The following is a 13501-nucleotide window of genomic DNA, read 5'->3' as shown; positions in this document are numbered from 1 at the left end:
AATGTGCAACCACCTTCTAGCTATTAAGGAATTCACCTGCTGTGGGCAACACGCTCGCCATTTTTTTCCTCAACATTGAGCAAACTGCAGAAGGTTTTGCATCTGTCCTTGAAAAGCTTTTCCTGCTGTAGTTGTCAAAGGCTTGTTTTGCCATTTTCAACAGCTTGACATCTCCCTTTCCTTTTCGCACACGATTTGCAGCCTACTGCACACTTCTGTGGGAATTGAAGTGTATCCCATCCCACTCCATGCAATACTTTCTGTCCTCCTGTTTGTAAGCAGACTGAAGAGGGTCGCTTTGACAGTTTACAGATGATAGGTATTGTTCTGCAAAAACCTGGAGTCGTTTGGTTTTTTTCCTCTAAGCTGGAATGCATCATCGTTAATGGCATCAAACTGTGCTTGAAGTGTATTGTTTTATTGGGAATTAAAAATAGAAAAAGGAGGAAGAGGAGGAAAAATTAGAAAGACAGCAGGTAACCGCAGGCAGCCTGTGTTTATGTAAATGAGCTAGCTTCTGAAAACCAGGTCATGAATGAATTGGGAATTTCTTATAAATCCCATGTGAAATGCTTCAGATTTTTAGCTATTGCTTTTTTTTTCCCTCTCCTTTCTTCTGTCTTGTGTCTTGTGCTGAAGCTATAGAGTAAGATCTTAACTAACAATTTGCTAGGGATTCTCCACGATAAATGCTGCGATGCTTATGGTCTGCAAAATAAGCAGTAGTTTACTGCTTTGACCTTAATTCATTAACTGACTTGAAAATGCACATCAAAACGTTTCAGTATGTTCCGTTTGTTGTAAAATGGGAGATCCAGATGAGTAAGCATTTGTTAAACACTGAAAAGAAATCAGAGTTTAGGCAAGTAATTTTTGGCTTTAATATGAAAAAGGTAGACAAGTAAAATGATTTGTGAAAATGCCAAGTATAACATGAAGGATGTTTTAGTTCCTTCCTGCAGTCTTACTTTAAAACACTAGGGCGAGCTCATGATTCATGGTTTCTTTTTTTCCAGACGCTTGTTTGAAGAGCCAAGCCTCCTCATGTTCTCCTAACCATAAATAAAAGAGAAACTTTAAACAAAATATTGCCTTTTACTCCATATTGTAGCAGATATTTTTGAAGTTGAAATGTAATTTATATACAAGACTTAAATAATATTCTCAGTAATGAATATGCAAACCTCTATTTTTTTTTTGCAGATCCTCATCCACTGCTTATCCAAACACATTTTTTTATTTTTTTTTGACCAGTAACAGTTCCAGGTGTTTTGGAACCCATTTAACATAGGCTTTTTTTCTTTTTTTTTTTTTTTTTCCCCTTCTGAGAGCAGCACAGGATTTTTAGTGTAACGCTAGAATTTTTATCATGCATTTTTTGAATATTTTCACTGTCGTAGTGGTCCCAACTATTCTAAATTTCCGTTGCGGTATTTGGGAGCATTTGGGTAAATGAACCACAAACAGAAGTAGCATTTCCGTTCCTTGATTGGATGAGCAGTTCTGGCATGAATAACATACTTGTGTGTGTACAGATAGTCTTTGGAGCCTCAAATATGCACCCATGAGATCTTGAAACTAATTTCTTATGAGTATTTCTGCTAAAAAAGGAATGCTTGGGTATTTGCTGAAAGCCAATGTAAAAGGTTGTCTGTCCCAAGCTCCTGCAGGAATTCAAGCCTAGTTGCATTTGTTACGCTGTAGTTTGAATCACTTCCAGTCCAGCAGCTTACCAACTTGTTTGGGTTTTGTACCCAGACTGTATGAAAAATTAAGTTTATTGAGATGTGCAGAAACTACAGAATAATTGAAAATGGTTCATGTTTGGATTGAAAAATAAGGCTGAAATTGCAGGCATTTACTTAGAGTCCCGTGTATGTGTGTGTGTTAAGAACAATCATATGGTTTCTGTGGCTGCTGTGCTGGCCATCTTTTCATCCCTCAGTATTGCTACCATTAGATGCGAGGCAACTGTACTGTATATATACAGTATTTGCACCACAGCCCTGGATGATGGCAGGCTCCCAAACGGTCTCGTTAAATATGTTTGACTCAGAATTGGAGTAACTGATCCAGACCCTACTGCAGGGAGGTAATACCATAATTTGGACTATCAACAGGATAAACTTGTAATGTTTTTTAGACTAGATCTGTCCAGGCCATTGTTTCAAAAGGTGCAAGAAAATCTGTAGTGGACAGGTCTGGCAAAAGCTGACTTCTGTTCTTAAATATACCTTTAATGGCACCCGGCAGGCCTCACTTTGATTGGATTCTGTCTTATACTAACAACAGTTCTGATGGTGGGGAAATCCCTCCATCCGTGTCTAAAAGAGCTTAAAAACAAAGATTCACGGGAATTGAGTGAGGAGTGAATTTAGTGAAGTCCATGAGCGGCAGCTGTTTTGAGTCACAGAAGAAGAAAGTTACAGCTCATCTGCATCTCACACGCATCAGTCTGGGTCACACAGGTTTTGCTGCACAAGTGAGCCTCATGAAGAGACAATTAGTTTGGACGTTACCATCTTACCAATTACTTTCCCCATGTTTTAAATCAGACTGAAGGAGAAAGCCTAATGGATCTTTAGCTTTCAGCGGCAGAGGTTTCCCAGAACTGGGCTGTAAGTGCAGGAGGTCAGAGCGTAATACTTGCTTCTGAAGAGGGGTCTATGGTCTTTTTATTTTCTCCTGTTGTTCATGGAAGTTCTCAAAGTTTAATCTGTTATTTATGGAGACCTAAGCCCATCTTATGTTTATGCATGAGCAATTATCTATTTACTCGAACATGAATAAGAGGCTATAAGGTTGCAGTTGTTGCTAATGTATCTTTGAATGTCAGTTCTTCTGATTGCTCTGGTTTTTGGGGCATTTGTTTCCCTCTAACAATGCTGTTCCTTTTTGAACAACTGTTCTTATTAGTGTTGCGTTGTTTAACAATAATGTCTAATTGCTAGAGCCTCTGCTTCCCCCAGCATTCATGTAGGTGTGTGGGAAGGTTTTGTTTGCGTTATAATTGTTTAGTGAAAACCTTCATAGAAGTGGCATTGGAGTGGAAAGAGGAGTTAGGGATTAAATAATTGATTACAACAATAACATGCAATTGAAATTAGGCACGTTGAAATTCAGGAGAACATGGGGGAAGTAAAAATGGTTTTTAATTGAGATTCTGTAGAAAAAATAAGGCCAAATCTTTCCACTTCAGACAGTCTGTAATTTACAGTTAATCTACAGTTAAAACTTTCAGATGTTAAGAGTCTTCATCTTCTATAATATCAAACTTGTATTTTGACTCAGATGTCAGTTTTATTCTTCCCTCCTGTAACAGACAGTCCCTGAACCTTGAATATCTTTCAAAATTCAGAGGTATTTAAAATTTGGATTTAAAATGTTTTGTGCCTGAGGGCTGTTCCTACTTCACATGTTCATCTAATTTGAATGAAGACCTTGAGGTCTGTCCAGCAATCAAAGGTATTGGAATTTGCTGTTTTGGAGAAACATTAAAATTTTTCACTGGGGGAAGGGAAAGGTAAAATTCCAATGGAAATTGTATCCTGCCTTTCCAGCAGCCATAGCAAGCATTTATCCTTCTGTTTCCGTTCTTACTGAAGGCATACCTTCAATATTAGAAGCTTGTTATAAATTACAAACGTCCATAAAGTTGCTTTGAAACATATGTGGCTCTGAAATATTCCTGTGCTGTCTTCAGGATCATCACTGAAACTTTATCAAAAATATCTATGTTCTTATGTTCCTGGTTTTTGATAGGAGCTAATTATAGATACTAAAACTAGCTGAAGTGGAGAAGTGGAGGATTTTTTCTTTTTCTTTTTTTTTTTTTTTTGTGGAGGCATAAAGCCAAGATCATCATTACAAGGTTGCACAGTTTGTTGCCTGCGTAGGCCCGGGGAGCAGATGGAGGGAGGTATAGGGACTCTCTCAAGTAGCACTGGCTGGGAAACAGTACATCTGCTTTGTGAAAAATAGGGACGTTTAGAAGTATATGTGGAGCTAGGCATGGTGCTTCCATGATCGATTGGGAGAGAAGGCGGCTTTTCTGCAACAGCAGGCTTCGCTGTTGAAGACAAGCTCTCAGGGATGTCAGATGCTGTATTCACAGCGAGATTTGAGCCCAGGTGTTGTCCTTTCTGAGTGATATAACACTGCAAGGGGGGGGATAAGGAGAATGTGTGTGTGTGTGCCTAATGTGTTTTAAAGCTTTTTTAGTCACTCTTCCTCATTTTCTAGCAATTTAAGAGGACAATGCCTTTAAGCCTAAATGTCACTGGAGAGCTGCTCTCCCCAGGTTTTTAATAAATTCTGATTCAACGTTAACTTCACCTCAGTTACACCCCTTTGATGCTGAAGGAGCTTCTATGATCCCCGCACTGGAGACCATGTTTACGTGGTTTCGGCTCGATGGGGGAAGTGATCTTGCTTGAGTCAACCTTGCCTCTACCTGGCAAAGTTGTTAGAAATACAGAATTACAGATTTGTCTCTGCTTGTTAGAACTGTAGAACCACTTAGGCTGGATGGGAACTCTTGAGGTCTCTAGCCCAACCTCTGCCCCAAGCAGGCCTCATTTCAAAGTCAGGTCACGTGGATTGAAGTTTTCGTGAGCCAAGTGCTGAAAATCCCCAAGCACAGATTCCACAAACCCTCCAGGCACGTGTCCCACTGCCGCACCACTCTCGTTGTGAAAAAAGCTGTTCCTTCATGTCCTCCCAACATTCCCCTTGCTGCAGTTTGTATCCTTTGCCTCTTGTCCTTTCAGCATGCACCTCTGAGGATAGTCTGGATTGGTCTTCCCTATAACCTCCCACTAGATAGCTGAAGGCAGGAGTTTGATTCCTTGCAATAACCTTTCTTACTTGATGTGATTGGAACAGAAAAGGAGAATTAATGCACCCAAAGGAAAACCCATTTTAAGATGACCATATATTCATGGACATTTTTGAATGCTGACCCAACTCGCGCAATAGAATAGACTTCATCAGCATGCCTGTATCCCCCGGGTTAATTCCTCTAAGCAACACATACAAGAGAGTGGAATTTTCCTGCCTTTTATTTTAAATGTTCTAAATTAGATAATTACTTAGAGCCTTGACAGATTTACAAGAGTAATTGCCTAATTTTATGATGCGGCACTACTGAAAACAAAGATTACTTGATCTAAATCATGTCTTGAAAAGGAAAGTCTTGCTGAATATGTTTGGCTAACAGCTGAGAAATAACACTATCTAAAGTCCAGCCAGTCACTGGGGAAGAGCCAGTTTAGCATCTGGCAAGGCAGCTCCTGGGGAAGCAGCACAGAGGAACTGGAGATGCATGAAGCATGAGACCCCTTGGTACATAGACAAGGAAATGGGGGAAGTGAAGGACTACTGGGGGGCACAAGTAAGGGGGTCCAGAAGAATTATTAAAAGGCCTTGATGAATCCTCCACGCCAGTCAGCAAGCTGAGTTCAATTTAAATCTGATTCCTTTTCTTTCTCTGCTTCCAGTCATTCAAAACAACTCCGCTTGTTCAGCAGTATCAACGCTGAGATGAATTTGATCTACTGTAGCTCGTACAAGGCACTCCATCCTCTCTCATGTTGCTGGCAGCACTTTTGGACTATTAAAGTGCTAGAGTACTCTAGAAGAAGAGCCTATATTGGAAAAAAATTATAAAATACAGAACTGTAGGGAATTAGTCTCTTGCCATTGTCACACTCTGCTCGAGCCTTTTTCTGACTCCCAGACGTACAATGTCATAATGGCAGTTGTTAATCAAACAGCAGGTTTTGGCCTATCTGTCACTTCCTTGGAAACCTGATGTGCAAGGGAGAAGTCCCAGTTACTCCCTACGTGTGGCATTTTGTCCCTTTGCAATGATACCAAGGCAGAATAGCACCCAGCTAAATTTCTTACTGTCTGTAGTACTGTTTTCAACACATTGAAATGGATTCTGGAGCCAGACGGTTTTAGCTTTGCGTCAGTGTTATTATAATTTTATTGTATTTAATCACTTCAGAGGCACTTTATCATGTTTGCAAAATGGAGATGTCCGCTAAATCTGCACCAAACAAACTTGCCTTCAAAGTAAGTGCTTTTATACTAACAGCTTCCACCTCGAAAGCAAGATCATGCAGTAACTGTGCAAGTGCTGCAGTTTCTCTGCAAAGCAAATCCAATGGATTGAGGACTCCATAATACATCAGATAAGGAGCTGGATGGATTTCTTCTTGCAACAGGGATCATCTGACTTTGAACTCGGTGCTGAACTTCTGGGTGGCTGAGCTAGGTTGGCTTGGCAGTGCATGAGGAAGGTGGCATTTACTGAGTGATTTGTGCCATCTGTTTTCAGAGATGTATCTCAAACAGGTGGAATAAGTCACCTCCTGGAGGTGCCCATCTCTCCGTTCACCAATAATGGAAGTCTAGAATAGCTGGGACCCAATAGCCAGATTCACACAGCAGCTGAGCAGCTGGAGCTTAATGTCCACCTTAACAGGAGTGAAATTCAATGCAATTACTCCTTCCTCAGTGTACTTAACAAACTTTGGTCAGATCAAACAATTCAACAAACAGGATACTGCACCGAAGGTTAAAGGAAAAATTTAAGCTTGTTGTAGAAGTAAGAGTAACAGCTGGTGTCCTGTTTTAATTGAAGAAGATATTGTCCTTATGTTGAAGTAGTGATTAGTGGCACTTAGTGACAAAACTCTCAGAGATACGAAGGTCTTCAGTATCTGTTCATATCGTATTTTTTCCTGTTTATCAGTGAATTCAAAGTGACAGCCTCCCATAAAAGAGAATCCTATGTTGGTTAGGTTGGTTTTTTTTCCTACTGCAGCTCACTAATACAGGACTTTGTTGGTGCCAAATAGCAGGTCAAACAACTCCTGCAATTTTCAAGACTGTGGAAGCAAGAGAACCTGAGCTCTGTTCAGTCCTGTCTCTGGAAGATGGGGACAGCTGAGAAACGTTGGCAGAGCCACCTCTTTGTGGGGAAAGGCGAGGAGACAAGCAGAAATTAACAGCTTTGATTTAACCACTCCAATTTACTAACTCATATGTCTTCCTGCTGTTGCTCTGATACAGGGTTCTGGTATGTCTAGACATTAAGATACTGACATTGCTGCTCTTTTAATACTGCTTACTGTTGCGGTTCCTCTGCTGAACCAGTGGTTTTTTTCAGCACCAGCCATGCCGCTGCAAATTGCTATGGCAATAGGAATCAAGCACAAAAACAACCCTTCCCAAACATGTAAAGGTTTATTTACCCACATTAATTCAACTGCATATTTTCTCGTCAATATTTTTGGGGTGTCAGTCTCAGAACAGAATTAACTGGAAAAAAAAAAAATCCCAAATCACATTTAATATGAAAAACATGGATGACAAAATGGCAGGTCTGAGATGCCCAGTTATCCTGGGGCAGACTGACCTGCAGAAAGTAGGTATTCTACATCTTTCAGAAACCAAGAATCCTTCCTGTGACAACAGGTCACTCAGTCCTTGATGGGCTCATTTACTTTTTTGGAAAACAGGTAACTCCAGAGTCCTCTGTACTAATATAGGCCATGTCTACACTGTCAACTATCTTGGCTCCCTGCTTTCTAGGGTCTGTGATTGACCATGTTAGTTAATTTTCAGGCCCATTATAGGAGTCAAAAATCGGCTCCTTATGGTGTGAAGCTTGGGTTTGTATCATTCCAGGATTTCCATGATCAGTAGAGACAGGCCTGAGCTCCTCTTGTCTTCCAGTGTTGCACCAGCAAGGTCTGCATTCTCAACTTTGTATCATGTGTCCTCCAATTTACAGCTTAAAAAACATCTGATTGGCCACTGCGTGGTCTGTTATCATCCATATTTTGAGTGGTGAAAAGATGTCTACTACAACAGGAATTGTCTAACAGCCCCAGTAGTGCCACGCAGTTCAGTCAAATGCTCCTGAAGTGAACTCACCCATTTGGCAGGAGATGCTCTGAGAGCCTGGAGTTGCTCTCTGGTGTATATGCATTTAGCAGTATAGAACAAACCAATAAAAACCCACCCAAAATGCCTTTTTGTGTGTTCAAACTGCTAAAAGAGCAGATGTTTAAACAGAAAACTTGCTTTGTATAAATTCTGTGCTATTGCTGAAATGATAATCCTTCAAAAAACGCTGCTATATTTGAGCTGTGCTTCCTCAGCACTACCTTAAGTCCTATAAATCACCCCATATTGTCTGAGTGCCACTGCTGAATCACAGACTGCAGCTTCGCTTTCCTTAAATCATTTTAACAGTGGTATAGTTAAAATGCTTTAAGTGAATACATTCTGTGTGAAAATAAATAGAACTGTGTGAAGTTTGGTAGAGCACCTTCTCCAATTAAAACTACAATGTCATTTATCACTGCTTTATTAATAAACTCCTATCTCAAGTAGTGATTTTTTCATACCATCTTTTAATTAAAGCTGATTTGTGTCCCCGTGGAAACTCTTTAAGATGAACTACCATTGTCGTAAGTCCATAATCAATCACTTGTAGCATGTGAACAGACCAATAAGCGCAGACTTTTTTTTCCAACTATCTACTAAGAAACATTGGTTAAATTTCCCTATTTAGAAGTGAATCTCTATTCTGACAGTGCATCTCAGAAATCAGTCTGAGTCTAAACTCTTATAGTTTACAGCCCGATCGGTAGAGCAATGATGGTGGCCCATATGTTTACTGGAAAGTGAATTTATTCTGTATTTAAACATGTTTTGGAGCAAAGAATGGAATAATTTTGTGATTTGATTTTCTGCAATGAAAATATCTTCTGGGAGGAAAGGAGGAAGCTTTCCATGATGCTTTGAAGATGGGTAGAGTGGAAGAAGCAGCTGTTTCTGGGGTGCAACATAAAATTAAATGACCCCTCCATCCGAAATTAGATATGCCCATGAAGGAGTGTCGTAAATCTACATGGCAGCATCAACTGCATGCCACTGTGTATGTAGTAAACCTCCATCCATCAGAAAAGACAGACTTTTTAATGACATGATTACTACAAAAGAACGTTTAAAAGCCCAAGTTCAGTAACTTCTCACTAGGGTGTCCTGAACGAGTGCTGCTTCATCTGACTGTTGGGTTGCTGATAAGTAGTCCACTGAAAGAACATTACTACATCCAGCAACAGAAATTAATCAAATATAAATTAATGGTGTATTCATGGCAGCAGATATCCCACCTCTTCTGCCTCCAGCATGACTGGACCTGGGTGAACTCTTTGGAGGTGCCACTCTGTTCCATTGACCGTTGTTCTGGGTTTCTCACCTCCTTTGAAAGATGCCCACTTATGAACAGCTTATGAATTGTTCCATTGGCTTCTGACCTTTCACACTACCCACAGATAGGTTGGCTTGGATGCTTGTGGCCTGCAGGGAGTTGCATCACCTACATACATGATAGCTATGTCATAGCCATGGGCTGATGCAGGCTTGGGACTTCCCAATCTCACCTGTCCCGAACTGCATTCCCTCTGTAACTGATGGGCTTTATTCTGCACTTTCCTTCTTTTACCTGGTTGAATGGTGTGATAAATTGAAGGATAAAACTACCGAGTCACCAATTTCTGAGATGAAGACAGTAGAGAGGTGTCAAAAACTATGACAGAAAGTGTGGGCATTTTTTTTTCTTTGTGTTTCCTAGGTCACATAGCAGGTGTTAGCTGAGATTGCTCCCTGAGACATGAAAATATTCTGTAATATCACCAACCTGGTGAAAGTTTTAGCCATAGGATCTTAATATGTTGCTAAGTTCTGGTCCTATCTCCTTCTCTAACCTCACCACTGCTAGAGCTCTCGGTGAGATGATTATATCTGCTTTGTAGGCAAAATGCAGCCTGATACTGTCTTCTCTTTCTTTGTACTCCAGAAGTATAAGATTTCTGGCTCAGGCTCATATTTTTTTATGCTTTTTATATTGCGGTGGTGGTGACTGAATTTCTCTCCATTGCTTTTTCTGTCATCACAATAAACTGACAGTAATTGGAGGATGGATAGATGAGTATGATTCCGGGAGAAGAGCTCCTATGTCCCAGAGACTGTCAAGTGTTTAAGAGAATTGTGCTTCTTTTAGTGATAAAGTAGCTATTTACGGCTCAAAGCTGTGCCAGGGGAGGATTAGACTGGACAATAGAAAGCACTTCTTTACCAAGATGATGGTCAAACACTGGAACAAGCATCCTAGAGAGGTGGTCAATGCCCCAAGCCTGTCAGTATTTAAAAGGTATTTGGACAATGCCCTTAACAACATGTTTTAACTTGGGCAGCCCTGAGTTGGTCAGGCAGTTGGACTAGAGGATCGTTGTAAATCCCTTCCAACTGAAATATTCTATTCTATTCTATTCTATTCTATTCTATTCTATTCTATTCTATTCTATTCTATAATTTATACAACAATATTTTGTATGTAATTTGGGAAAGGTAATTTTTTGTTCATAATTTGGGTTTTTTTTTCAGTTTCCTATCAGTTAATCCGTAATACCCTTAAAGGGATTACATGATTTGGAACATGATGCAGGGAAGAGATCTGAAATCCCTAGCATTCCTACAAGTTCTGTGAAAATCAGTGACAAAGACCTTGCCCACATCACTTGCTATCCCCAGTGCTGCTGCAGGAGATCAGCTTCATTACTAGCTTCCTGAGCTAAAGCATGCTTGAGAAAGGAATGCTATGAAGGCCCCGACAGCAGAGGAGCTTTGATCAGACCTGTGCTTTGCTTGGAGCAGGTCAGCCTGAACAGAAGTTGTAAAAATCATACTGAATGAGTCTTCCTATGATCCTCTACTTACTTGCAAACTACTTCTCTTTCTCTTTTGGGATTAAGTTTGCTCTGAAGACACAGCATGTTGAAATCGTGCAGTAAATTTCTCTTCCCATCCTTGAAAAGTAAAGGAAAAAAAAAAAGTAATTGAGGGAGCAGCATCTACCCAGGGACTAATAGTTGCAGTTTCTCAGCTGTTCTAGAAATGTGCCAAAAAGATGTAGTGCAGCATAATTGAAGGGCTATTAATTTAAAATGAGTAAACAGGCCTGCCCATACAGTCAGCTGTGGGAGCTTAGAGGACTGTAGCTGGACAGAAACCAGCATCTGTTTTGCAGCTTTCTTTGGCTGCTTTGATAATCTAATGAATGAAATACTGTAGTCAAAGACTGTGATTGTGAGCCATTGAGAGACAGTTTGCCAAGCATACTGTAATAGTAATTAAGACACAAAAGGTAATAAAACTGAGGATAATTACATCATGTACAACATGGCTTAACTATTCTCTGCAAGAGCCAAAGGAAATTTCTTCCCCTGTGAAGTGTTCTTTTCTTGGATTGGAGGTCTAGTCAGGTATTCTGTTTTTCTTCAAAGCATCATATTCTGGTCCCTTCAAAAAGTGATGTATCAGAGAGCAATGAATCCTCCTAAGCAAATCATATTTTGGACATGCGTTTCTGTGCCCTGATGAACACACAGGGTGTGATACATTCTGAAAATGATCACCAGCCTGTTTTTTTCAAATATTGTAATAGGGTCAGCCATTGGCAAGTCTTGCTTTGTTTGAGGGTGAAAACACCGGAAAATAGTTTTCCCTCATGAACCATGTCATAGAATCATAGGATCATAGAGTAGTTTGGGTTGGAAAGGACCTTTAGAGGCCACCTAGTCCAACCCCCCTGCAATGAGCAGGGACAACTTCCACTAGATGAGGCTGCTCAGAGCCCCGTCTAACCTGACCTGGAACGTTTCCAGGGATGGGACTTCTACTACCTTTCTGGCAATCCTGTGCCAGTGTTTCACCACCCTCATTGTAAAAAATGTCTTCCTTGTATCTAGCCTAAATCTACCCTCTTTTAGTTTAAAACCATTAATCCTTGACCTGTTGCAACAGGTCCTGCTAAAAAGATCTCCCCCATCTTTCTTATAGGCCCCCTTTAAGCACTGCAAGGCTGCTCTAAGGTCTCCCCAGAGCCCTCTCTGCTCCAGGCTGAGCACCACCAACTCTCTCAGCTTTTCCTCACCGGAGAGGTGCTCCAATCCCCTGATCATTTTTGTGGCTCTCCTCTGGACTCGCTTCAACAGGTCCATGTCTGTCTTGTGCTGAGGGCTCTGTGTGTGATATGTTTGCTGTGACTGGTCTTCTGGCTTGTGTTGACCTTGGCAGTTTGAAAACAAACAGCAACTTTGTTCTGCTACTGCAAATCCTGTAGTTGATCTTGTCAGTAAAAGCTGTGTAAGTAGTTAGTTTATTATCTGGATAACATGATAAAAGCATTGCTAATAGAGAGTCCCAGGAGTTAAGCACTTATTGCCATAGGGCAGGAAGCAGAGGAAGGTGCTTTATGTCTTGTAGCTGCTTTCCCAGCCCTTGTTTTACAGTGAGTGATAGAAGAGTACCAACGTCTAACTCCTGACAATTGGATGAGATCTAATCCTACTGAACGCTCTGCAAGGAAGAGAGATGTTTGGCTTTTAAAACCCTTTCCAGAATTAAGCCTATAGCTCCAAGTTACTACCTCTCTTTTTACTATTATTCTTCTAACAAGCAGCTTTATATGCATCCAAATGTCAGAGGAAGATTGCTGACTGTGCAGAGCATTTTTGTCCGGACCAAATGCTGGAGCTGGTCACCAGAACTTGACCTCAGACTAAGTGTGTGCTAATAATAATATATTCATATGTCTGCTGGTGCTAGACACACACAAAAAAAGAGTGGACTGGAGCCAGACCACCACTGCTTTATAAATGAGATAATGTAACTCCAAATGAAGCTGTGTGTGAAGTGCAGCAGCAGTTTCTCAAGCAGTGCTTCTGTCAGGAAATCCAACATCAACTGGGGGGACAGGTAAAACAAAAGGAGAGACAGTAGGATACTCAGGACTGTAATCCAGTCTTGATTTACTCAAAACCAACCAGTGTGCCAGAGGGCTACCCACTAAGTATATTGTGGTATAACCTGAGCGTTACATCAGTAGCAAACCTTAAAACTTTCCTTAGAGTGTTAGTTTTTATGGTCGTTGTTACAGCAGAATTTAACTATAACTTGGAAAGTGATTAACTCAGAAGAGAGAATTATTTTTAATTAGCTGTAATTGAATTTGGAAGAGATTACATCGGTGGTCTGAGATGATAAATCACTCAGAGCTGCTATTTTTTCTGCTTGTCTGACTCAGTTACCAGAATTTGACTTCCTCTTTCTGTTACTTTTTTATAATAATTGGGACTGAGATGACAGAGGATTTCCAATCTCTGCCCTGGTGAGAAGCTCCGTGAGGGCCTGACACAGAAAACAGTTGCTGCCTCAGGAACCATGTTCTCATTCTCGATGTGTTGTTATTTGGTGTGAAAACTGCCCAGATTCGGGGCTGCCTGCCCTGTGGAGCTGACAGCTGAGCACGGTGATCACAATGGGAGCTGGGGGAGGTGGAAGCAAGTGACTTGAAAAGAATAAATAAAAGCAAGAATAAACCAGCCCCAGATGCACTAAGTTAAATACAAAGTCTCTC

The sequence above is a fragment of the Leptosomus discolor genome, chromosome 6 (assembly GCF_034619465.1).
Source record: "Leptosomus discolor isolate bLepDis1 chromosome 6, bLepDis1.hap2, whole genome shotgun sequence".
Taxonomy (NCBI): domain Eukaryota; kingdom Metazoa; phylum Chordata; class Aves; order Leptosomiformes; family Leptosomidae; genus Leptosomus; species Leptosomus discolor.
The sequence above is the reverse complement of the archived record's forward strand: the minus strand, read 5'-3'. Positions refer to the sequence as shown.